General features: G+C 54.7%; 1 protein-coding gene across 6 annotated transcripts in view; it reads left to right on the top strand.

Moving 5' to 3' along the window:
- Arhgef10l (Rho guanine nucleotide exchange factor (GEF) 10-like) overlaps positions 1–23402 on the top strand; it is a 132798-nt gene that overhangs the window by 14685 nt on the left and 94711 nt on the right. For 2 of the 6 annotated variants that reach the window (XM_005409811.2, XM_005409809.2), the window contains exon 1: positions 19225–19441. The exons of 1 other annotated variant lie outside the window; for it this stretch is intronic. The gene's annotated coding sequence lies outside the window, so the exon portion shown is untranslated. Of the gene's footprint in view, positions 1–19221; positions 19442–23402 lie in introns of those variants that run through there. 3 more of the 6 variants (XM_005409813.2, XM_005409812.2, XM_013507401.1) reach the window with 2 other exon arrangements.

Genomic DNA, 23402 nt, shown 5'->3' with positions numbered 1-23402 from the left:
CCACGCGATCGTGGGGACCCTGGGCGCCCCGGGCAGGCGCGGCGCAGAGGGGTCGCCCCGGGGGTGGCGGCGTTGCGGCCGCTGCGTGTCTGTGAACCTTTCTTGGGTCCTCTGTGCGCGGGCCGCTCCTGTCGCTGGTGTAAGCGGCTGGCCCTGCCCCCAGCCCCTGTGTCCCTCTTTGCCCCTTGGGCACGATCTCCATCGCCTTTGTGCCCCAGACTGCGTGCCCAGACTGTGCTTGTGTGTGTGCTCCACCAGTGGGGCGGGACAGTGTGGGAATCCGCATTCCCACCCGGATCCTCACTTGCCCCCTGGTGGGCTGCGGTCCTTCCTGCGCTGACCTTGGTGAGGGTCCCCGGATTGCAGGGGGAGGGGCCCGGGATGCTCCGGAGTCTCTGTGCTGGGTCAGCCTCTCCTGGTCCGGGCCCTTGCCTGGAGGCGGACCTGGATGGCCTCCCACAGGAGGGAGAGTGGGAGAGGAAAAGCTGCAGGGTCAGCCACAGGCCGTGGCCACCCAGCCGGGTCAGCCCTGGGTGCTCCGGGCGCAAGGGCATGCCTGGGGTGAGGTGAAGACCGACCTCCTGTCTTCAGGGTGGCCTGGAACAGGGAGGCCAGGCCTGAGTTAGAAGAGGCAGCCCAGGTCATTCTCCCTCTCCAATGCTGGGGTGCTGGGAAGGGGTCCCCAATCTTTATTTGCCCCTGGGAGTCAGGAGGGGAGCCCTGGGAGGTAGAGGTGGGTAGGTGGGTGGGTGGGTGAGTGGGTGGCACTTCGGAGTCTGTGGTTGCTTTATAGGCCTTGGTCTCTGTGGGGATTCGATAGGTAGGGAGAGCCCCGCCTGCCCGCCCAGCCCCATCTGCTCCTGCTGGGATGCTGGGGAGAGAGGCAGGTTGAACGTGCCTCATTAAAATGCACAGGCCCTCCTTCAGCCCACTGGGATGGCATGAGCAGCAGCTTCCATCTGTCCACCTGCCCATCCGTCTGTCCACGCTGCTGTGGGTCCGGCAGTGTCCAGGCCCCTGTCAAGCAGAGGAGAGAGGAAGGTGGACACTTCTTGTGGGGTGGGGCTTTCACTTTTATAGGGCTTCCCCTTGTACGTAAATCTCACTCTTCCTCTGCTCTGTCACCGTTGCCTCCCCGAGGTCCCTGGTCCCTTCCACCAGAGCCTCTGCCCTGCGGGTCACTGTCTGGACAGTGGGCTCCACCCTACACCTCCTTCAGTCCCCATTTGGGGACCTGTCCTCCCCAGCAAGCCAGGCTGCTAGAATGACTCCTTTACACATCCCAGTTCCCTGGGATCCTGTCTGTCCTCGGTGGCCAGTCTAGAGCAGAGCTTGGCACAAAGTGAGTGCCTGATACACAGTTGCTGGAACTGGCCGTTCCTAATTCTGGTGTTTCACATTTTAAATTTGGCAGAGTCTGGGGCGGGGAAAAGCGGGTGGGCTGTTTGGGAACCTTGGTATTAGGTGAGTATCAGAGGAAGGTCTGCTGTTAATTCAAGAAAAATAAGTTGGGCCAGGTGTGGTGTTGCTCCCCTGGAATCCCAGCACGCTGGAGGCAGAGGCAGGAGGATTGCCTTGAGTTCAAGGCCAGTCAGAGTTACATAGTGAGTTCAAGGCCAGCCTGATTTATGTGTCCAAAACCAAAAGCCAAACAAAAACAAAATCATAAATTCATTAGCAGACATTTGCAGTTTTTGCTTGTGCCAGGAGCTGGGCTAGGTGCTTCAAGGCTGTGACCTCTTCTTATACAGTGAGAAGGAGCAGAGTGGAAGGAGTGTAATCTTATATAAACATTGAAAAGATGAGGTGAGTGATATGTATGCTTTGATAATAATAATAATAATGTTGATGCAGATTTACATAGCACTTTCTTTTTGTTTTGTTTTGTTTTTCTCCGGTACCGGGAACCGAACTCACGACCTTGCGCTTGCCAGGCAGGCGCTTTGCCGCTGAGCTAAATCCCCAGCCCCTACATAGCACTTTCACACCACTATCTCTGTTTCAACAACAGCCCTGATAATTAGGCAGGGCAGATGGGCCCAGGCCCAAGGTCATGGCCGCTCAGCTGAGAAGCCAGGAAGGACTTGGGCTCTCAGGCCGCCTGTACCTTGCTGGCTTCTGTGAGTTTCTGTCCCGCGCCTTTGGATCCAGACACCCTGGTCAGCAGCAGAGGAGGGGCTGCTATCCGGTCCTCACCGGGTCTGAAGTCCAGAGAGAGAGATTTAAACTCGAGTTCTCTTCTTAGGCCTCGGGCTGCCGCAGGCCTAACTCGGCTCCTTCCTGGCTGTGTTCCTCGGTCTCTCTGCCTTGGTGGAGGGTGAGAGAGCTCCTTCCCTTCAGGGTCCTGGTCTGATAAAGGTCCTAGGGGTCACCTGTCCTTGTAGAGCCTGTGCTAGGCTGTGGGCTGGGGTCAGTTGGTACTGGTGCGTGAAAGGTGATGCTAAATTTTAAGCATTTTGTGAGTGCCATGGTTATTAAACATGGTCATTATAGAAAATTGTGAGGTAAATTTATAATTAAATAATGATATTTAACAGCAAAAGTAAAGCCAGGCATGGTTGTGCATACCTGTAATCCTAGTAGTCTGGGAGGCTGAGGCAGGAAGATTGCAAGTTTGAATTCAGCCTGGGCAGTTTAGTGACTCCATGAGACCCTGTCTCAAAATAAAAAAATAAAGAGGGCTGGGGTTATAGCTCAGTGTAAAGGCCCTGGGTTCAACCCCCAGGACTGGGGGAAAAAAAAAGAAAAAAATACTCCAAACTACTTCTTTTTTTTTTTTTTTGGTTTTTTGGTTTTTCTCCGGTAGCGGGAACCGAACTCACGACCTTGCACCTGCCAGGCAGGCGCTTTGCCGCTGAGCTAAATTCCCAGCCCCCTCCAAACTACTTCTAATTATTTTGTTATATGTTGCTATTGTGTGTGCATTTATGGTTATTCGTGCCTTTGTGTATGTGTGTGCGTTGTGTGAGAGGTTTGCATTGTGGTGTGCTAATCACACACAGCTCACTGTGTTCAGGGATGTTGTGTTTTCTTCCTGGACCTGGGCACAGTAAGAGTCTTTCCACCCGGAGACTGAAAGTGCAGTAAGCCAGGGGCTTTCCAGACACTGCTGGGGGCTGAGGGCAGCTGCTGGGCTGCGCCTGCCGTGGTGGTGGTGGCTATATTATTATTGTTTTTTTTTCATGCTGGGGGTCAAACACAGGACTTCCACCACTGAGCCATGGTCCCAACCCTAATAGGGTTTTATTTAATTTAATTAATTAATTAATTTATTTCTCTTTGTCTTTCTGAGACAGGGTCTTGCTATGCAGTTCAGACTGGCTTTGAGCTCACTTTGTATCCCAGGCTGGTCTCGAACTTGCAGCGATCCTCCTGCCTCAGCCTGCCAAATGCTGGGATTACAGGTCTGAGCCACTGCATTTGGCTTCCTGATAGGGTTTTAAATTGCTGTCCAATCAAATGAGCGCCTCACTGTAGCAGGAGAGCTTTTACCTGCACCAAGAAGTGGAAGGCAGTGAGAAAGAGATGCAGTTTGTGGAGAGCCAGCTTTGCCGTTGCTTGAATAGCCACACCTGGAGACCCAGACATCCTTTTTTTTTTTTTTTTTTTAAGACAGGGTCTTGCTCTGTAGTCCAGACTGACTGTCCTGGAACTCTCCTATGTAACGCAGGCTGGCCTCAAACTTGCCGTGATCCTCCTGTCTCAGCCTCCCGAGTGTTGGGATTGCACGTGTGTGCCACCACACTAGCATCTGGGAGTGTGATGACCCAGGCAACTGGGGGGCCACGCGGTGGTGGCGTCTGAGGACAGACAGTGGACAGGTCAGGTAGCTCAAGACTTGTGGGTTTCTGATGTGCAGGACCTGCTTGTGTCTGAGGGTGGCTCAGGCCGTGGGGGGCAGTCCCCATCCAGATGGACTTGGCCGGGGAGGAGAGTAGAGTCTGCTGCTCTTGCATAGCCTGCGATCGCTGGGGGACCCAGGAGTGACCATGCTGGACCCCACGCAGTGCTGATACTCAAGAACCTCTTGCTGAGTTTAGGAAATTGCATGTTGTGAACGCAGCCATTATACAACGTGGGCAGAGCCAGGCGTGGTGGCACACACCTGTAGTCCCAGCACTCGGGAGGCTGAGGCAGGAGGATCACTGTGAATTCGAGGCCAGATCGGACTACCTAGTGAGTTGAAGGCCAGCCTGAACTGCATAGCGAGACCCTGTCTCAAAAAGACAAAAAAAAAAAAGTAAAAGTAGCTTCTGCAACTGAGGCAGATCATGGAGAGCTTGGTTGTTTAGAGGCAGCTTGTGGACTTCGTGACTATATGTGGCAGCGTTTGCCATGCACTGATCTGTTTACCACTCACTGGTAGGTAGGCACTGCTTCTTCATTTTTTTGACTTTTTTTGAGACAAGGTCTCGCTATGTAGTTCAGGCCAGCTTTGTTTTTTTTTTTTTTTCCTCCGGTACCGGGAACCGAACTCACGACCTTGCGCTTGCCAGGTAGGCGCTTTGCCACTGAGCTAAATCCCCAGCCCCAGCTAAATCCCCAGCCCCTCAGGCCAGCTTTGAACTCACTATGTAGCCCAGGCTAGCCTGGAACTAGCAGTGATTTTCCTGCCTCAGCCTCCTGAGTGCTGGGAGGAACTGTTATCCTGTCTTCTTTATTCTCTTATCCTTTTTTGTGTGTGTGTGTGTGACAAGGTCTTGCTACATAGTCCAGGCCGGCTTTCAACTTGTTGTGGTGCCCAGGCTGGTCTCCAATCTGAAATTCTGTCTCAGCCCCCTGAGTGTTAGGATCACAGGTGTGCGTCACCATGCCCAGCTGTTCTCTCCTGTTGCAGGTGAGGAAACTGAGACCTGGGGCGGCGACTGACTTAACCCAGCCACAGTGTTTGTAAGTGGTAGGATGCCAAGAAGGTAGCCCAAGATCTCACTGCCACCCTGTGCTTACCTCTTGTATTCTGTTTCTCTTTTCCCTGTGAGGAGGGGAGATTCGAGAAATGTCTGCAATCATCACACTCTACCATTCTTAATTTGAAGGGTGTGTGTGAGTGTGTGTGTGTGTGAGTGTGAGTGGGTGTTTGTGAGGACCACCTGGGTGACTCTCCTTGAAGCAGGAGCAGTTGTCTTTATTTTGGCTGAGCCTGGCCCTGTTTCCATGTACTGATGTGTGCAGAGCTGGCCAGGACTTTTCCTTATCCCTTCAGTTGGATTTAAGCAATGTACATCGGTCCAGCCGAGGTGCTAATGGTAGTCCGTGAGACGGCAGGCAGTGTCTCCCTCCACCCCTGTTGATCCCATGTGTGAGCTGGGAGGAGGTGGGATGAAGAGCCAATGCTCCATGCTCTCGGCTGGGCTGGAGCTTCGAGATAAGAGGCTAGGACTTCCCAGGGCCTGAAAGATGACACATCAGAGCTGAAGCACTGACCCCAAAACATTAGATACCATCTCAGTTGTGTTATGCAGAAGTGTTGCTGTTGAACCCAGCGTCTTCACACTGAGCTACATCCCCAGAATCTTTTATTTTTTCTTTTAAGACAAGGTCTTGCTAAGTCACTGAATTGCCCAGACTGGGCTTGAGCTCATGATCCTCTTGCCTCAGCCTCCTGGAGTACTGGGAGTACAGGTGTGTGCCACCATGCCCAGCTTAATGTGTGTTTTCCCACGCAGCGTTGGCGAGGCCCTGCCTGGTCATAGCCGGGTTTGTCTCTCACCCTGTGGCTCAGGGTCATGGCTGAGCATAGAATCCCTGTGCCCACAAGGGTCCTGGGCTTGTACTAATGGCTCATAATTACGGAGGGCGCTAAGCTAATGGCATGTGTCTGAGGTGTGGCAGGCGCTTTGGGAGCCCAGGGCTCAGGGGAGCTTGTTCTATCCTTATCCACCCCAGAGAGAGAGCGGGGAGATGTGCGTCATTGTCTCCATTCTGTTGCTGAGGGCTCATCTCACTTGCCCAGCGTGGGGTGTGGGAGGTGCATGCAACATAGACCCTGGTTCTGGTTGCCCACAGCCCCGCCTGCCAAGCTGGGGTTCTAGAGATGCTGGCTTTCTGCCCCGCTAGCAGTGCCCATCACCGTGGGAAAGGGCCAGGACAGGGGTGCACTCGGCTGCAGCACAGGTAGTGCCCCCTCTTGGTGTTGATTCTAGCCCGGCCCCAGCCTCTGCAGCCCAGGGCATTGTGTGTGCAGGAGTGGGGCCGGGGGTGTCCCTGTCCCCTATGGATCTGAGGCCAGGTGGCATTTCTGGGTCTCGGATCTCCTGGGGAGCCTGATCCCTGCCATTCCTCCTGCAGAAGCCCCTGGGTCCCTGCCTGATTGGTATGCAGCCCGGAACCCCGGCCATTAGCATACAAGGCGGGAGTCGCCTTTCCTTCCCTCTCTTCATTGTTTGAAGTGGGCAGACTTGGAGTGAGCCGAGAAACGCGGGCCTTTTATTCAATTTCCCTAGAAAAACAATGGTTAAATCAAATAGGCAAATTACGGTCTCTGGGAATGGAAGAAAAACATCCTTGAACCTACATATTACCCAGAACCTTCGAATTTCTTTTAAAAGGAGGGTTTGTTTTACTTTTAAATAGACAAGTGTTCCGTGACACTGCGGACGACTTGGAACGTACGGAGAGAAGAAAATTAAAATCACCTTTTCAGAGCTGGGCCACAGCCTCTCCCAGCAGTGCGCTGGACACCGTTATTTTGCTGGGGGCTCATTGGGCTGGGACCCTGCAGGGCTTAAACAGGGCTGGGCTGCTGGGCCTCTTTCTACACTGGACCTTAGGTAACTCACTTTGCCCCTTCGGAGCAGGTGTGGTGGTATATAACTGGAATCCTGGCACTCAGGAGGCTGAGGCAAGAAAATCGCCATGAGTTCGAGGCCAGTCAGTTCAAACTAGCCTAAAATACAAAGCAAGATTCTGTCTCAAAAAAGCCAGAAACTAAACCAAAGCAAAACCGAACAAAAAGAATTTGGCAACATTGGCTATTGTTATATAGGGGAGGGAAAACTTTTCCTCTACCCTCTTAGGTTCTGAGATGAGGGCTGCAGATTAAATCAGCAAACGAGAAAATGTGTACAGATTTTATTTGGTGTATAAAATTGCACTGGGGTTTCATAGAAAAGAAATAAAAATCCAAAGCGGTTAGACTCAGAATTTTGATACTTTTGGCTTTGCAGCACTGGGGGATGGAACCAGGGCTCCTACACGCTAGGCTTCTGTTCTACAGCAGCGCTCCATGCTCCCAGCCCTCCATGCTCCCAGCCCTCCTGCATACCCTTTTAACTCCGTGTGAAGTCAGTAGATAAAGGGAAAAGGGCTGGGCTTCCAGGGTCAGGACATTCTGGGAAAGTGACTAGGAAGTTCAGTGAGGTTGATAATGGTAGATAAGGTTGTTTAGTGAGGGTTGGTCTGCAGATAAGAGCTGTTCCTGATTAGGGAGAGGACACCTTTGCAGTGGGTGTTTATGTGCCTTTACAAAGGGAAGTTTACTGCTGAGCATGGTGGCTGCACGCCTGTAATCCCAGCACCTGGGAGGCTGAGGCAGGAGGATTGCAGCAAGTTCAAGGCTCCATAGTGAGTTTAAGGCCAGCCTGAACTGCATAGTGAGATCCTGCCCTTAAAAAAAAATAAGGGAATTTATGCCTTCATTTCAGGAGAAAGGGCATGGCAGAGTTCTTCCTGGCTGTGCAGCTGCTCCGTGCCTTCAGCTCAGAATAATGCTTATGCCAGCATGGCATCTTCTGACCCGCTCCAGTGAAGACAGAGAGCAGATGGACTGTAACCTTGTCCTGTGTGGATTAGATTACCTGTCAGTTTTCTGTTACTATAACCAGATACCCAAGGCTGGGAAATTTCATAAAGCAAAGAGGCTTAAGCTCACGGTTGTGGAGGTTTGTGGGTATAGTCCTGGTGTCTGGTCCGTCCTGGTGAAGGTCTGGAGGCACAGTGGTGGGAGTGCTTGAGAAAGAGCGCAATCACATTGGCCAGACAGGAAGCCAGGAGAGATGACAATCTCACTGCCCCTTCCTGGGGGACCTGCAGTCTTCTCCCAAGACCCCGCCTCTTAAAGGGTCCACACTACCAGCATGGGGGCCAAGCTTCCCACAGAGGAACCGTGGAGGACAAATCACATCCAACCCACAGCGCCGGAAGACAAAAAGCAAAGTCAGAAAAATGAATAAAGCAATCATGTGCTCTGCCCTAAGTTGTGGGGGAGACAGCTTGGTATGACAGGGATAATGGGGTAGAGTGAGGGCAGGCAAGGTGGGGATGGGGCAGGGAAGTCAGGGAGCCTCTCTTCAGAGATGTTCAAGCTGGGTCCTAAAGGATAATGAGGGAAATGACTGCAAGGAACTGTGCCTGACAGGGGTATGGCAGGTGCAAAGGCCCTGCGGCTGGATGAACTTGGCTGTCTGAGTGACACACAGCCTGGAAGTCTTGGGAGGAGCCAAAGTCTGTGGGCTGAGAGTCAAATTTGGGCATTGTTAGCTTGTGCAGGTTGGGTGGGACCACAGGAGGGGAAGAAGAAGGGGAGGAGGAGCCCAGGGCCAGCCTGGGAGCCAGGGAGGGAAGGGGAGGATCAGCTGCCTGAGACCTCATGGTCCAAATATGTGGCAGGCCAGGTGCGACTCAGCTTCCTGCTGTCCAGAAGCCGGGAGCATGGCAGTCACAGGGCAGGGGCAGCCAGCTGTGCGGGAGGGAGGATCCCCAGCTTGCAGTCATCCCCAGGACATTCTGGTTTGTGGAGGACGACAGCAGAGGCCTTGGATCGGTTAATTTGTTTCACCCACCTGACTTCACATTCCTCTTTCTGACACCTGTTTGTTGAGCACCTACTAGGTGCTGAGCATTGGACAGGGAGCCCTCTGTCCCTGAAGGCGAAGAAGATACCCGGTCCCTAGGGAGGCGGATGACAGGGGACAGAAAGATGAGGTCCCTTCTGTTCCTTCCTGGGGGGCTGTCTGGGCCTGGCAGCAGGAGGCAGCATTGGCTGGGGAGAGGAAGGATTCTGAGGCTGGGGTCCTGGATAGCTGGGCAGAGTAGGAGCCCTGCGGACACCGTGGGAGAGCGCTGCGTATCTCCCCAGGACCTGCACTTTATCTTGAGGGCTGTAGGGAGATGTTTGTGTTTCAAGCCAAGGACTGACACAATCAGAACCTTTTGTCCTGGGGAGAGCCTGGGTTGGAAGAGACAGGAGACACCAGGGAGAACTTGGAGGGCTCTTCACAGGCTTGCTGGTTCTTACGTTGCCCCAGAACCTTGCGGCTTCCTCCTATTTCCTAAACTCTGCTCATTTCCTTCTTCCAAGAAGGTTTGTGAGGCTTGGAGAGGATAAGCAGGTTACCTGAGGTCACACGGGCTTTCTAAGTTGACATAGCCAGCATCTCAGGGTGGAAGCAGGTGGGAGAGACCCCAGGAGGGGCGCACGGGAGCCTCCGGATGGAGGTCCCCATCCTCAGGCCCTGGGCTGGAGGAGCCTGAGCTGCTTGGTTTCTTTGAGTAGCTTCCTGGGCACCTGCCTCCTCCCGGTGCTGGGGCAGATCCAGGGTTCCATTAACACAGGGCAGACAGGGCAGTGAGCAGGGCATCCCCCAGGAGAGCAGCTGTGTTTACAGATGCCAGCCAGAGTCCGGCCCTTTCTTTTTTCTTTTCTTTTCTTTCTTTCTTTCTTTCTTTCTTTTTTTTTTTTTTTTTTTTTTTGGCTTTTTGAGACAAGGTCTTGCTATGCAGTTCAGGCTGGCCTTGAACTCAGTTTGTAGCCCAGGCTGGTCTCCAACTTGCAAACGATCCTCCTGCCTCAGCCTCCTGAGTGCTGGGATTACAGGCATGCGCCACCATGCCTGGCCTTTTTCCTTTTCTGCCCTTTCTTCCTCCCTCCCTCCTTCCCTGTCTCCCTTCTTTCCTTCCTTGTGTGTCTGTCTCTCTGTCTTTTTTTTTTTGGTACCGGGAATCGAACTCAGGATGTTATGCTTGCCAGGCAGGCACTTGTGCTGCTGAGCTATATCCCCAGCCCCTGTGTTTTTTTTTTTTTTTTTTTTTTTTTTTTTGTAGTGCTGAGGATCAAACCTAGGAGCTTTCTATCACAAAGTTACATCTCTTGCCCTTTTAAAAAATATTTTACTGTGAGATAGAGTCTCACTAAGTGGCCTGGGCTGACTTTGAACTTGTGATCCTCCTGCTTCAGCTTCCTAAGTAGTAGGCATTACAGGTGTGTGCCGCCACACTCAGCTGAGTTCTGTCCTTTCTGAGCGCTGGCATCTTGGGCTCAGAAGACGATGCAGGGAGGGAGCCCAGTGTTCAGTTGATGATTCTGATAACAACTAGTGGTGGGCCCCGCCCTGGCTGGGCGTGGCGCTGGTTGCTTTGTGCACCATTTGATATTCACCAGGGAAATGAGCATTGTCAAGTCCACGTTAGATGTGAGGTTGGAGGAGGCCACAAGAGGTGTCTAACTTTCCAGAGGCTCTCGTAATGGAGTTACCTTTATGTGAGAGCTGGGGTTAATTATTTTTTCCTGTGCTGGGGATGAACCCAGGGCCTCATGCACATGCTCCACCACTGAACTACACCCGGCCCTGAGAGCTGGGCTCGAAGACCAGAGGCCTGCAGAAGACAAGTGTGTGGGGTGCTAGCTGAGGGGTGAGGCCTCTTGCCCCAGGTCCCATCACACGGAGCTGTCACTAGAACCGGTTGTTGGGGAGCCCGGATGGATGGATCTGCCCAGTTCATCCACTTTTTTTTTTTTTTTTTGGCACTGGGAATCAAACTCAGGACCTTGTGCTTGCCAGGCAGGCACTGTGCTGCTGAGCTATATCCCTGGCCAGTTCATCCCCTCTTGGGAAATAGTGTAAAGAGGGTCAGAGCTGGAAGTGTTGCTGGGTGGGTCACAGTGGGGACAGGGAAGGGGCAGGGAGGGCGATAGCCATGCCAGGACTGCAGGCCTCAGCTATTTACAGAGGAGGGCCCTGGGGAGCAAGGGGAGGATGCAGCTGGCAGAGAGGGGGTGGAGGAGCTGAGGGAACGATCCAGTCCAAGCTCCTGATTTCATAGGTGGGACATCCAAGTCCCAGAGGGAGGCTATAACTTCGTAGGTGCCAGGTCCAGGAGCAGCAGAGGACTGGGGAAGCGGGGCCCCCAGCCTCACCTTTTGGTACTCTCGTGGTGCACCTTCCTGCCCAGGCCCCTCTGCTGCCGCCTCCTTGTCCTCCCAAAGAAAAACATAATGACAGCAAAACAGTAAAGGAATCATCTGGCTGAGACTGTGTTAGTCCACTTTGTGTCACTGAGACAAAATTCCTGAGAAAAGTAATGGAAGGAGGAGAGGTTTACTTTGTTTTTCTTTTCTTTTCTTGTCTTTTCTTTTCTTTGAGAGGGCTGGGGATATAGCTCAGTGGCACAAGCGCCTGCTTAGCAAGCACAAGGTCCTGAGTTCAATTCCCAGTACCAAAAAAACAAAGAAAGCCCAGCCTGGCCTTGAACTCATGGTGATCCTCCTGCCTAAACTTCTGGAGTGCTGGGATCACAGGCATGTGCCACCACGCCTGGCAGCAGAGGTTTGCTCTGGCTTGGCTGGCACGTTTCAGAAGCTTCATTGTTTGGCTCCATTGCTTTGGGTCTGGGGTAAGGCAGAGCATCATGGTGGAGCACATGGTGGCTGGGAAGCCTAGAGAGAAAAGGTCCTGGAGTGCTTATATCCCCTTCTAGGACACACCCCCCGTGACCTCACTTCCTTCCACTAGGCCCCTCCTCTTAAAGGTTCCACCACCTCCCAACAACACCATAGACTGAGAGATGCTCCAGCTCCAAACATAACAAGTGCTAAGCACACTGGTCGCCAGTAGTGATCCTGGAAGCCAGCTGTCTCTATGTCCTGCTGCCCCATGCTAAACTGTTCATCTCTAGGAAGGAGATTTTTACTGTGGGTCTTCCACTGTCCTTAACCTCTGGACTCTTTTCCCAAAGTGAACACCTAGAAACATATTTCAGGACACAAGTGTTCCCCCAAATGTACAGACTGAATAACACTGACATTGATGTAGTTAAAGTTGCTTAAACTTTGTTTTTTATGGTACTGGAGGCCAAACCCAGGGCCTTCACACACAGCTACATCCCCAGTTTTTTTCTTATTTATGTTGACATAGGGCCTTGCTAAGTTGTTCTTGAACTTGTGATCCTCCTGCCTCAGCCTCCCAGAAAGGCCAGGATTACTGTAAGGTGTGTGTTACCGTGCCTGACTTGCTTAAACTTTTGAACTCAGCCATGGTGGGCCGAGGAGTTTTGGGAGACCTCTGCGCGGAGCTGTGGCAGTCGGCCCTTCCTGAGGTTGGCAGGACAATAACCAACCAAATGGATTTTCTTCTGTCATCCTCTGATGCCCGTCTTCCTTGCACACCATGGGTGGTGGGGATGGCAGGACCTCCTGGGCAGCTGCAGCTGCCATGCCTTCCTAGGGAAGCAGGACTGGCTGAGGTGTCCAAGGCCAGCTGCTAAGGGTCTTTCTTCCCAGGGACCCTGGCTCCCTGGGCTCAGAGAGGATGCGGGAGAGGAGCCTGGGTGGGCCTGCGGGTCTGGGCACGCACACGCTTTCATGGCCTTGCACAGGGCGCAGCCTGCTCTGGGCCTCAGTTTCCTCCTCTGTAGGATGAGGGGCTGGGTGCAGGGACTGGTCAGTTCCCCTCAAGGCTAATGTTATGTGAACTGCATGATTGATGGTGGCACGGGCACACTTGGGACCTTCTGGTCTCCCCGGGATTCTTGGGGTCTCCTGAGACCTCCTGCATGGGCAGGGCTTTCCTCTCAGAAGGCCAGATATGCATGAAGGTGCTTGATGCAACAAGTGACCTTGCCACCCTGGGGACCCCAGACTTGGACTTCTGAGTCATCAGTGTGCGTCAGGATTATGTAGGCCATCTGCTAAGAATGCAGATTTTGTAGATTGGGGTCAGGATCTTAGAATCTGAGATTTTTTTTTGTTGTTTGCGGTGCTGTGGATTGAACCCCGGCATCACATATGCTAGATGAGTGTTTTATTACTGTGCTGTGTCCCTAGGCCCAAATCAGCACTTTAAAAACTTGCCCCTGTACTTGGCTGTCCTGACTCTGTAGCCAACAGTTCAGGCCGCCCGACTCCCCTGAAACTGGAAGTGCTAGGAGAGAAATGACTGAGTGTGCCGGGGGCTTGGAGATGCCCTCTTTACAGCAGCCAGCAGTGACTCCTCTGACACACATACTCACCGCCCTGGTCCTGGCTGTTGACTGGAAATGTAGGAGGCTTCTAAAGAAGCACAAATTCTCCTGCCTTGCCCTTAGAGATACTGTCCCTAAACCAGCAGGCCTCGCTGGGCCCAGGAATCACCATTTTAAAAAGCTCTCCGGTCTTCTGTTAATTCGTTGTTCATTCAGCAAGTATTTGTTGAGGCCTGTAGTAGGCTGGCCTAGACCCAGGGGAAGGTATTGAAGATGTAATTGTAAGACCAGACATGGGCTCGGACATTATGTCACCTTCTCTGCAGCCTGTGAAGGAGACAGTTGATTCCATAGAGATGCTTGGTCAGGCTGGGGAGCCAGGCATCTGAAAAACACAGGAGCCAGACTAAGTACTTGATGCAAAGCTGGAATTCCTGGATAGCTGAGCTCCAGTGAATTCTAGATTGGAGTAGAGCCCTGAGCATACAACTTATGGGCTTCTGTCATTTCTTCATTCACTTATTCACGGATCTCTCCATCTACTCATCCATCCTTGCATCCTTCCATTCATCCACTGTCCCATCCATCTGTCCATCCATCCATCCATCCATCCATCCATCCACTGTCCCATCCATCCATCCATCCACTCTCCCATCCATCCATCCATCCATCCATCCATCCATCCATCCATCCATCCATCCATCCATCTACTCTCCCATCCATCCATCCATCCATCCATCCATCCATCCATCCATCCATCCATCCACTCTCCCATCCATCCATCCATCCATCCATCCATCCATCCATCCATCCATCCATCCATCCATCCACTCTCCCATCCATCCATCCATCCATCCATCCACTGTCCCATCCATCCATCCATCCATCCATCCATCTACTCTCCCATCCATCCATCCATCCATCCTCTCCTCCAGTCTCTCACCCTTCCATCCATCCTTCCATCATCTCTAGACTTCCTGGTGTACTAAGGATTGCCGTGGTCACTGAAGAGGCAGAAATGAAAGGCATTGATCCTGCCTTCAAGGAACTCAGAATCTAGTGGAGAAGCCAGAAAGCAAAGCGGGTGATTCTAATTCAGTGTTAGGTGCTCAAAGGGGCAAGCGGCCAGCTGTGCCTGTGGTCATCATGGAAGACTTTCTGGACCCAACTTGTGTAGAGGCTCAACCCGTGGGTGCGAGTGTCCCAGGCAGAAGAGGTAGGGACCAGTTTCTGGGCCAAGGGAGGGTCTTACCTGTGGCAGGTCACCGTGGGGATGTTGCTGCATTTCCTTTCAATTTTTCAGTTTGGGGATAGAAGCACCCTCACCTCATACAGTTGTTGGAATGATTAAGAAAATTGTGCTTGCAAAAGCCTTGGAGTGATGTCTTGAACATTGCTTCCAATGGAAGGCAGCTGAAATGGGGTAGAGGGTTAGCTGGGGCCATTTAGTCTGCAGGGGCAGTGGGGGGGAGGGGACTGTCCTGCTCCAGCCAGAGGAGCTGGGCACCCCAAGAAGCCTGTCTCTCCGCACTATGTGTTCCTGCCTAACTTGAATTCTCAGGGCTGGTGACTCAGGCTTGTCTGATGCCCTACAAGATGTGGGCCATAGGCAGGTAAATATTAACCCCACAAACCTGTCTCCAGGTGCTGGCCTGTTTGCACTGGCTGCCTGAGAGCCTGCCAGGCTCTGAGCCTGATGGCTGGATAAGCAGTCACCCTCCAGGGAGGAAGGGCACCTACTCCTCTCGGGGCAATAGCATTTACACCCCACCCCTGTCCAGTGGCCTGGGTGGCCATGCCTGTTCTGTAGCACAGGAGGGACTGAAGCGTAGAGGAGGCGGGAGGCAGTGAGGGTCCCCCATGGCTGCATCTGGGGAGTGTCTCCCTACAGAGTCCCTGCTTTTCCCTTCCACGTCCCAGGGGTCTCCTTCCTCTACCAGGGGCCTCCTTGGGCCACCCTGGGGTGCTGTGGGTGTCAGTGGATCCTGAGGTTTGCTCCCTGGCTCCACTGTGCCAGAGCTGCACGTTCCCTGCACGTTTGTGAAAAGGGGTCGGGCTGGTGTGGGGAGGTCTCTGGCTGGTGGGCTGTGCTGGGGCCCGGGGTGGGATGTGGGAGGACTCATGTGGTCCAGCAGACAAGCATCTCTGGAAGACCATGTAGGAGGCACAGAGGGGACCCCAGGGCTGAGCCGTTTTCCCGTCCTGTGGGAGCCGACCCAGCGGGAATGAGCTCTCAGCCTGGGTCTGCAGGACCCGAGTTCCAGTCCTGGTCTTGTTAGCTGTGTGAACCGGAGCAGGTGCTCTACCTGGCTTGGGCTGGGGAACCTCAGCTAGCTGGCACTAGCCCCGCTTTAGCCCTGCTTTAGAACCAGACAGGACCCGGCGAGTGTTGGTGCTTGGGGAGTCGCCTTCCCTGCCCAGGCCCCCTCTACAGCTGAGAGGGGAATGAGGCCGCTTCTTGGGGGTGCAGGCAGCTGGAGAGGGTCAGAAAGTGGTGTCACCTCCACAGTGGGGTGTTGGAGGAGGGGGGACCATGCTTGGCTGGGAGAGAGGGAGCCAGCAGCTTCGTCTTGGTGCTGCCCCTGCAGCTCCGCAGTCAGAGGCTCTAGGCAGCACCCCCAGTATTCAGCGTGTCCTCTTCCCTCCTGCTCAGAGGGGGTTGGAAGCCTTGGGAGCCACAGGGACCTGTCCGGCGCTGGCGGGAGCTGGTGGCAGGGCCAGGCCACCTAGCTCGAGGCCCATGCCATCCTGCAGTGGCTGGGTAGGTCCCCAGGCCGTCCGGCTCCCTGGCCTCCCCGGCCTGCCCTGGCGCTGGCTACCAACAGAGTATTCCAGGGCACATGACTCATGAGCAGCTGCCTGTCCCCTGCCAGGGCACTTTCTGCCTTCCTTTCTGCTGTTTTTCCCTAATATAGCCTCCTTCGCTCTCACCTCTCCTTCCTTGGGGCCTAGCATGGCTGTCCCTTGTGCCCTGGGAAACCTGGCCTGGGGAGCCCCTGTCAGATGGCTGCTGGACCCCAGGTGCCCCAGGGGGAGACGGGTCTAAGGGTAACCTGGGCCGGAGGCCAGGCCGCTCACTTTCCTGCTGTGTGACCGTGGGCAAGTGAGCGTCACTATTTTTCTTTGACTCCATCCTGCCGACACTTAGAGAAGACCTGTCCGGTGGCAGGTGTGGTGCTCAGTTTCGTGGATAGAGCGGCGAACAGACTCCGGCGCTGTCTTCAGGACTGGGGCAGTCCATGGGGACCTGCAGGGTTGTGAGCTCACATGGGGTTAATGCTGAAGCCTCACCCAGTTCCTGGGTGGAGCAGAGGCTCAAAGGCGCTGAGGAGGGGCTGGGGTTTAGCTCAGTGGTGCAGCGCCTGCCTCGCAAGTGTGAGGTCCTGAGTTCGATTCCTGGTACCTCCCAAACAAGGCGCAGAGGAGCATTTTATTCGCAGCTTGTGAGTGAGCACAGAAGCTGGGGTTTGGGGTGGACTCTTGTCCCATGATTCACACTCGTTAGCAGAAAGTGTGGAGTTGCTTCTGGAGGGACAGGACTGGTGTTTGGGGTCAGATCCCTGTGTGATTACAGCTGCCGTGTTCCCATGTACACCCCAGCCATTGCAAGGAGAAAATTCAGCCTGGTGCTCCGCCTGGGCCCGGTGCACCTCCTGGTGAACGGTGGGCCGCTGAGAACCGTCTGCTGAACTCCCAGGCAAGGGGGACCCATCCGAGCAGGGTGGGATTGAAGCGGGGAGGGCGCGGTGGAGGGGGGTGTCCTGTGTAGGAAGGAGGAGCCTCTTTCTGAGAAGCTCCAGGGATGAGATGAGGCCCCAGTGTGATGGAGGTGGACATGGCCCCTCTCCCGGGGGGACAGGGACCTCCTGCCAAAGGAGCCAGTTCAGTGAGAGGATATGTATAGCAACTCAGCCCCAGGCCGGGATGTGCTGGGGGGCTGTGGTGACTCCGGGCAGAGCGACCAAAGGGGCGTGTTGCTCAGCCAGGTCTCAGGAGCATCTTTACGCCTTGGTTATAGATGAGCAAACTGAGGCTTGGGAAGTGAAGCTGCAGCTGCCATTCAGTGAGCCCAGGATTTGGAGTCTGCACTGCCAGATTCCAACCCACAGGAGGACCCTCGGGGTCATGTGCTGGCTCTGGCTGCCAGGCTGGACTGCAGGCTCTACAGGACCCTCCCTCTCCCTAGAGTGTGTGTGTGAGAAATACGTCAGAGCCCTTCAGGGACAGGAGAGAGAGCCTTTGGTCCTAACCCGAGGGAGCAGATGAGAAGGGGACGGATAAGAGGCTCCCCACCAACATCACAAGAAGCCTCGCCCGCGCAGAGCAGGACTCAGGCTCAGGCAGCGGCTAACACCTGCTACTCACTCTGGCTGGCACGGTGGGGCCTGGGTGCATCTCCAGTGGCGGCTGGAATGGACCAGAATGCCCCGCGGGGGTTGCTTCTGGAGCTGTGCAGCTGGGACACTCCCTGGGGGCCACTGAGCAGAGCCCTTGTCTGCTAGGGTCCCAGGTCCCCTCCTGACGTGCTGTCTACAGCGCTTCTGCCTTGCCAACTCCCATGGGAGTCCTCGGTCCCAGGCAGCACAGAGCCTGGCTGAGCAGTGGTCTAGGGGCGCTGAGGTCTCACACTCAGACCTGCTGTAGGGGCCGAAGGCACAACGCCTGGGTTCAAATCCTCGTCCTCCACTTACTGACTCTGTGACCGTGAACGGTTTTCTTCACCTTGCCGGGCATGGTGTCTGTTGCACACTTGTAATCCTAGCGCTTGGGAGGCTGAGGCAGGAGAATTGCCTTGAGTTGGAGGCCAGCCTGGGCCATATAGTGAGGCCAACCTGCACTACAAATCGAGACCCTGTCTCAAAAACAAAACAAAACAGAACAAACAAACTAAGAAAACAAGAAAACCTTTTCTTTACCTCTCTGTGTCTGCTTTTTAATGTGTAGGATGAGGATGACAGTCGTCCCCATCCCAGGGATTAATTTTAGGAATAAAGGGCTGGACCAGCACTGGGCAGTCCATGAGCAACAAGCACACTGCACTGAGGTGGCGTTGATTTTGGCATTTGCTTCTCAGTGGCACTGGGCAACCCCAGGTACTGCTGACTTTGTTCCCTGCCTGTCCAGGGACCTGGGTTCCTCCCGGTTTGTTCTGCTTGTCAGGAATGAGGGGACCTGGGAGAGGCCAGTGGGGCGAGGAGGAGCAAGGGCAGCATCAGGCCCCAACTCCCATCAGAAACTTTGTCGGAGCACTTTGGGCTGGGGCACACGCTTCTTCTCCCTGTTCTGGAGCTGGGACGTCCAAGGTCACGGTATAGATTCCCTGCCGGATGAGGGCCTGCTCCTTGTGGATGGCCTCTCCTTGCTGTGTCTTCCCCTGGTGGAAGGGGCTCGGGCCGCTTTGACAAGGCCACTAATCTCCTTCCTGACCTGTCACCTCCCAAAGGCCCCACCTCCAAACACCATCACCTTGGGGACCCACAGCAGTCCTTAGCTTTGAAGACATCATACCCCCCCCCACCCCATACCAAGGGTTTCACGCTGTTTTATCTCTGGCCCTTGTATTTTTTTTTTTTTTTTTTTGGTGGGTGGCCCTTGTATTTAAAAAAAAAAATTTAGGTAAGGTCTCTAAGTCATTAGAGTACCCAGGCCTGGCTTGAATTTGTGATCCTCCTGCCTCTGCCTCCCAAAGTGCTAGGATTACAAGGGTATGCCATTGCGTCCAACATGGACTAGTTGTTAAGTTGTGGGTTTAAGAGATGATGGAAAGTAGCTTGTTATTGTCAGAAGCTGGGATGGGTGTGGAGGATGTAGAGGGGCACAAGATGGGGTCCCTCTTCTCTCCTGCCTGCCTGCCCTTCCCCTGCTCTGATACTGGGACAGGTGGTGGAGACGCAAAGAGCATAGGGTGTGAGTGGGGCGATGGCAGAAACAAGCCGTGCAGCGTACTGCAGTTTCTTCAGACGTTTGTGTCCCAGTACTTACCTGCCATGGAAACCAGTGGCAGTGACTTCGGTCATTGTGTCCTGGCGACTGATAATCGTCACACCACCCTGCATTAGGCAGCCAGCGTCGCCCTGGATCCTTGGGGACGGGACCCGATGCCTCAGATCAGGGTTTCTCTGTGAGGCGTGAAGGACCCTGGCTTTGCCCAGTGTTTGGCCTCTGGCTAATGGGTGTGAGGAGCGCCCTGCCCCCACGCCATCACTGTCACCAACGCGGCCTCCAGATAGCGCCAGACGTCCCTTGGGGAGTTGAATCGCTGCAGGTGAGAGCCCCGGCCTTGGGTGATCGATCAGTCAAGCTGTAGTTGTGTGGGTCAAGGTGTGATGGAAATTTCAAAATCGAATTCACAGTCTGCTACCCTCCCCGTCCCCGCAACCAAAAACAAAAGCGGGAAAAAGCCCACCCCAACCCACATTCCTTGGGTGCATAAGGGATCCGGCTTGGCATAAAATGCAGAGACGCCTTGGGAGCCAGAGAAGCCAAAGGGGCTAGGTTGGCAGGTTGCCCAGAGGTAGAGCTTTTGGCAGAAATGGGTGGTCTCAGCCAGGCCTTCACGTCTTCTTGCTTTAGGGGCTACAGCATAGGGTAGACCCCGAGCCCCTGGAGTACGGGCACCGCGTCAGAGCTGGGAGCGTTCAGCGGGAGTGTAGGACAGGATGCGAGTCCCTTAGTCTGGACTCCTCCCTGGCCTAGTCACCCCTGTGCCCTCTCTCTCAGCACTTCCCTAGGACCTTCCATGCGCCTACAGTGCTGGAGGGCTCCATCAGTCCTTGTCACATGGTGGTGGAGGGGTTGTTGGATGGCGGAGGGCCCCAGAGAGAGGCAGCCTGGCTCTTCTGGCATCCTCCTGAATGTGTTGAGCTTCAGCGCCCCCAGGGTGTGGGAGGGGCTGGAGACCTCGGTTCCTACACGGACAGTGCTAGAGACTCACTTCTTGGTTTGCACCCTGCCATGGAAGTAGATGGTGTCCCTGTCTTCTGTCGCGGAGAACCTGGCCCCAGGATGGGCCATAGACGGACCCGGCAAAGGCTTCCATTGGCGGGCACATCCGGCTGGCCATCCCAGCCCCGCCCCCTGTCTGGCGGTATTGAACAGGTGCTGTGTCCTGCAGGGAAGGGACCTTGACATCCCACCTCCCCAGGCCACGGGTCTCTGTGCTGGCTACAGGTCATTATAAATTTGCTGCCTGGAGGGGGTTTGCTGTCCTTATTTTAGCAGGGTACTTGTAAGCTCCGGGAAGGAGTGGACACTCCCGTCCCAGTATTTGAAACTCTCAGTCCGGGGCTTTGCTAGCGGCTTGGAGCTGGGCCCCAGGCAGGCCTCACTGACTGGCCGGGGAGTTGGAGTGTCCCGAGGCCCCTCACACTGAGCCTTGGTCATTGCTCATTTTGGCACCAACTGAGGACATCACTTTGCTGATTTGTTTTCGGGTTTTCCCCGTCCTATTGAGACCCTGTTTCCCCGTCCTATTGAGACCCTGGGATCTTGAGTCTAAAGGGGGTTAGGGAGCTCACCTTGCTGCACGTTAGCTCAGGGTCAGGCAGGGGGTGGCTGACCCACAGCCCTACAGTGGCTGCCTGTTCCCCACAGTAGGGGCAGCTCGTGTTTAGCTGCTGCAGGAGGGGCTGCTGTCCACCCCTTGCCTTCACGGTCCCAGAAAGGCCAGGGCAGTGACAGAGGGCTCTGGCACTCCTACCTCTAGTCTGGAACCCGGACCCACCCCTTCTTGGAAGATAGTGCTGCTGGGGCTGGGGATTTAGCTCAGTGGCACAGCACCTGCCTGGCAACTGCAAGGTTGTAAGTTCAATTCCCCCTACTGAAAAAAAACCAAAAAAAAAAAAAAAAAAGATAGTGCTGCTGTTCAAATAGAGGTGGTGGTTTATTCAGTCAACAAATGTTACTGTTACAGGCCCTGAGCAAGGCAGTTTATGTGAATGATTGCCTCATTTAAAATTTTTTTTTTTTTGAAATAGGGTCTCACCATGCATTTCAGCCTGGCCTTGAACTCACTGTGTAGCCCAGGCTGGCCTTGAACTTTGCCGCGATCCTCCTGCCTCAGCCTCCTGAATGCTGGGATTACAGCATGTGCCACAACACTGGGCTTATTTAATTCTTACAACACCCTATATGGTGGGGATTCTTTTTGTTTGTTGTTTTTTTCTGAGGCAGAGACCTCAGCTACCACAGGCCAGTCTCCCTGCTGTGGTTGGTTGGGCAGAGCTGTTTTTGGCTCTGGGTTTTGTGAAGGCTGTTTCTTCCCCGTCCAGTGCTTCCTAGTAGGGCAGAGTGGACAGCGACGTCCCTGACAGAGGCTCAGCTGGGGTCCGAAGACAGCGATTGCAGCCAGATGGGTCCCTGCGGGCTTTGAAAGGGGGTCCCCTCTGCTCCCCACGGCCTGCCAGCTCAGGGTACCCTCAGCTCTCCATGGCTCCCATGGATGCCCTTTGTCCTGGGGCCCGGGGCCCAGCACCGCCATCCTGGAAAGCTGCGTATGTGCCAGGTTTCCTCCGCCTCTGTGTGTACCTGCCTGCCCCGGTGGCTGCTGACGACAGGCGCGGCTCTTGGGTCCTGGCCCCCTCGCCCACCGCCACATGCTTCTGACTCACTGGAGGAAGAATGTGGTCCTTTTGGGAGGGAGTTTTTAAAAATAGCCCAATCCTCCCTCCACCCCGCCCCACCCTCTCCTCTGATGACTCCTGGCCCAGGCCCCAGACCTCTTCCCACACTGGTTTTGGGGAGCCGCCTTTTGCACAGCCCGGGCGAGTGGTGAGTGTGTACGGATCTCGCCCTGCCCCGGGGGAGCTGTGCTGGCCGCAGGCTGACTCAGATGCGGGAGACGTGGTCCCAGGAGTGGGTGTCTGTGGGCCATCCCCACCCATGGGGGCCGTCGTGGGGACAGGGATTCCATCATCCTTGTCTGCTGTGGACCTGGGGCGATGAGCAGAGCCATCAGGCCCTGCCTTTGTGGTGTCCGCATGCTGGCAGCAGAAAGCGAATAGAAATTAAACACCGGGAAGACAGGAAAGCAGAGCTGGGATAGAGTGGGCGGGCGTACGGGATGTTGGGAGAAGGTGACTCTGACAGATCGCTGGGGGGGCACCCAGGTTCACTGGTGCACACCTATAAGCCCAGCACTTGGGAAGCTTATACAGGAGGGATCACAAGTTCGAGACCAGCCTGGGCAATTGAACAAGACTGTCTGAACATAAAATAAAAATAAAAGTCGAGAATATAGCTCAGTGATAGAGAGAGCACTTGTCTAGCTGGCCGGGGCCCTCAGTTGGATCCCCCAGAACTGGGTGGGAGGCTGTTCTAATAATAATCCAGGTAAGAGATGCTGGTGGTTTGAACCAGGTGGTTCCCGTGGAGATAGTGAGACGTGGTCAGACCCTGGCTGTGTTTTGGACGCAGAGGCAGCAGGGTCTGTGGACAGATGAGGCGTGGGTGTGGGAGAAAGAGGATTTCAGGACGACGCCCGGGGTTTCTGGCCAGAGCGGCTGCAGGATAGAGCTGCTCTCCAGTCAGTGGGAAAGTGTGCTCCGGGAGGAGCGGGGTTTTGGTGCTCAGCGGGGCTGCTGGTGTTCAGGAGGGGAGGGGGTGGTGTGATTTAGATGGCAGCGGAGGGCCTGGGGATTTAGCTCAGTGGCACAGGGCCTGCCTGGCAAGCGCAAGGTCATGAGTTCGGTTCCCAGTACCGGAAAAAACAAAAACAAAAACAAAAACAAAACCCTGTGTGCTAGGTGGCAGCGGATGGCACCAGGCAGCTGTCCGGTGCTCAGGGAGGGTCAGGCTGGGAACATCCCTGAGCGGCCCATATTGAAAAGCACAGCTGGGGTGAGGCACCTTGGGAGGGCAACGGTGGAGACGAGACTGAACTGAGCCTGGGAATAGGAGGTGGAAGGTGCTGCTGTGAGAGGGAACATGATTTGGACCAGCATCTGTGTCGGATCGGCGCCTCGAGGCTGCCGGGTGGTCTCGGCAGGTGGCTCTTGGGGCATCAGGGCTGACACCTGCCTGCAGGTAGCCAGCTCGAGGGAGAGCAACAGGAGGCCCAGCCCAGCTGTGGGCAGCTGTGTCTCCAAGGTGAGCGGCGACTTCATGCATTTTATCTGCCGGACGAGGGAGAGAGGCCCCGGAGCTGTCTCTGGTGGCCCCAGCTCTACCCTAGAGAGAGCTGTCCGTGTCGTGTAAAAGACGCTCCTTCTTCTGCGACAGGCTCCATC

Source organism: Chinchilla lanigera, unplaced genomic scaffold, assembly GCF_000276665.1.
Source record: "Chinchilla lanigera isolate Chin_1 unplaced genomic scaffold, ChiLan1.0 scaffold00126, whole genome shotgun sequence".
NCBI classification, from domain to species: Eukaryota; Metazoa; Chordata; class Mammalia; order Rodentia; family Chinchillidae; genus Chinchilla; species Chinchilla lanigera.
The sequence above is the reverse complement of the archived record's forward strand: the minus strand, read 5'-3'. Positions and strand labels throughout refer to the sequence as shown.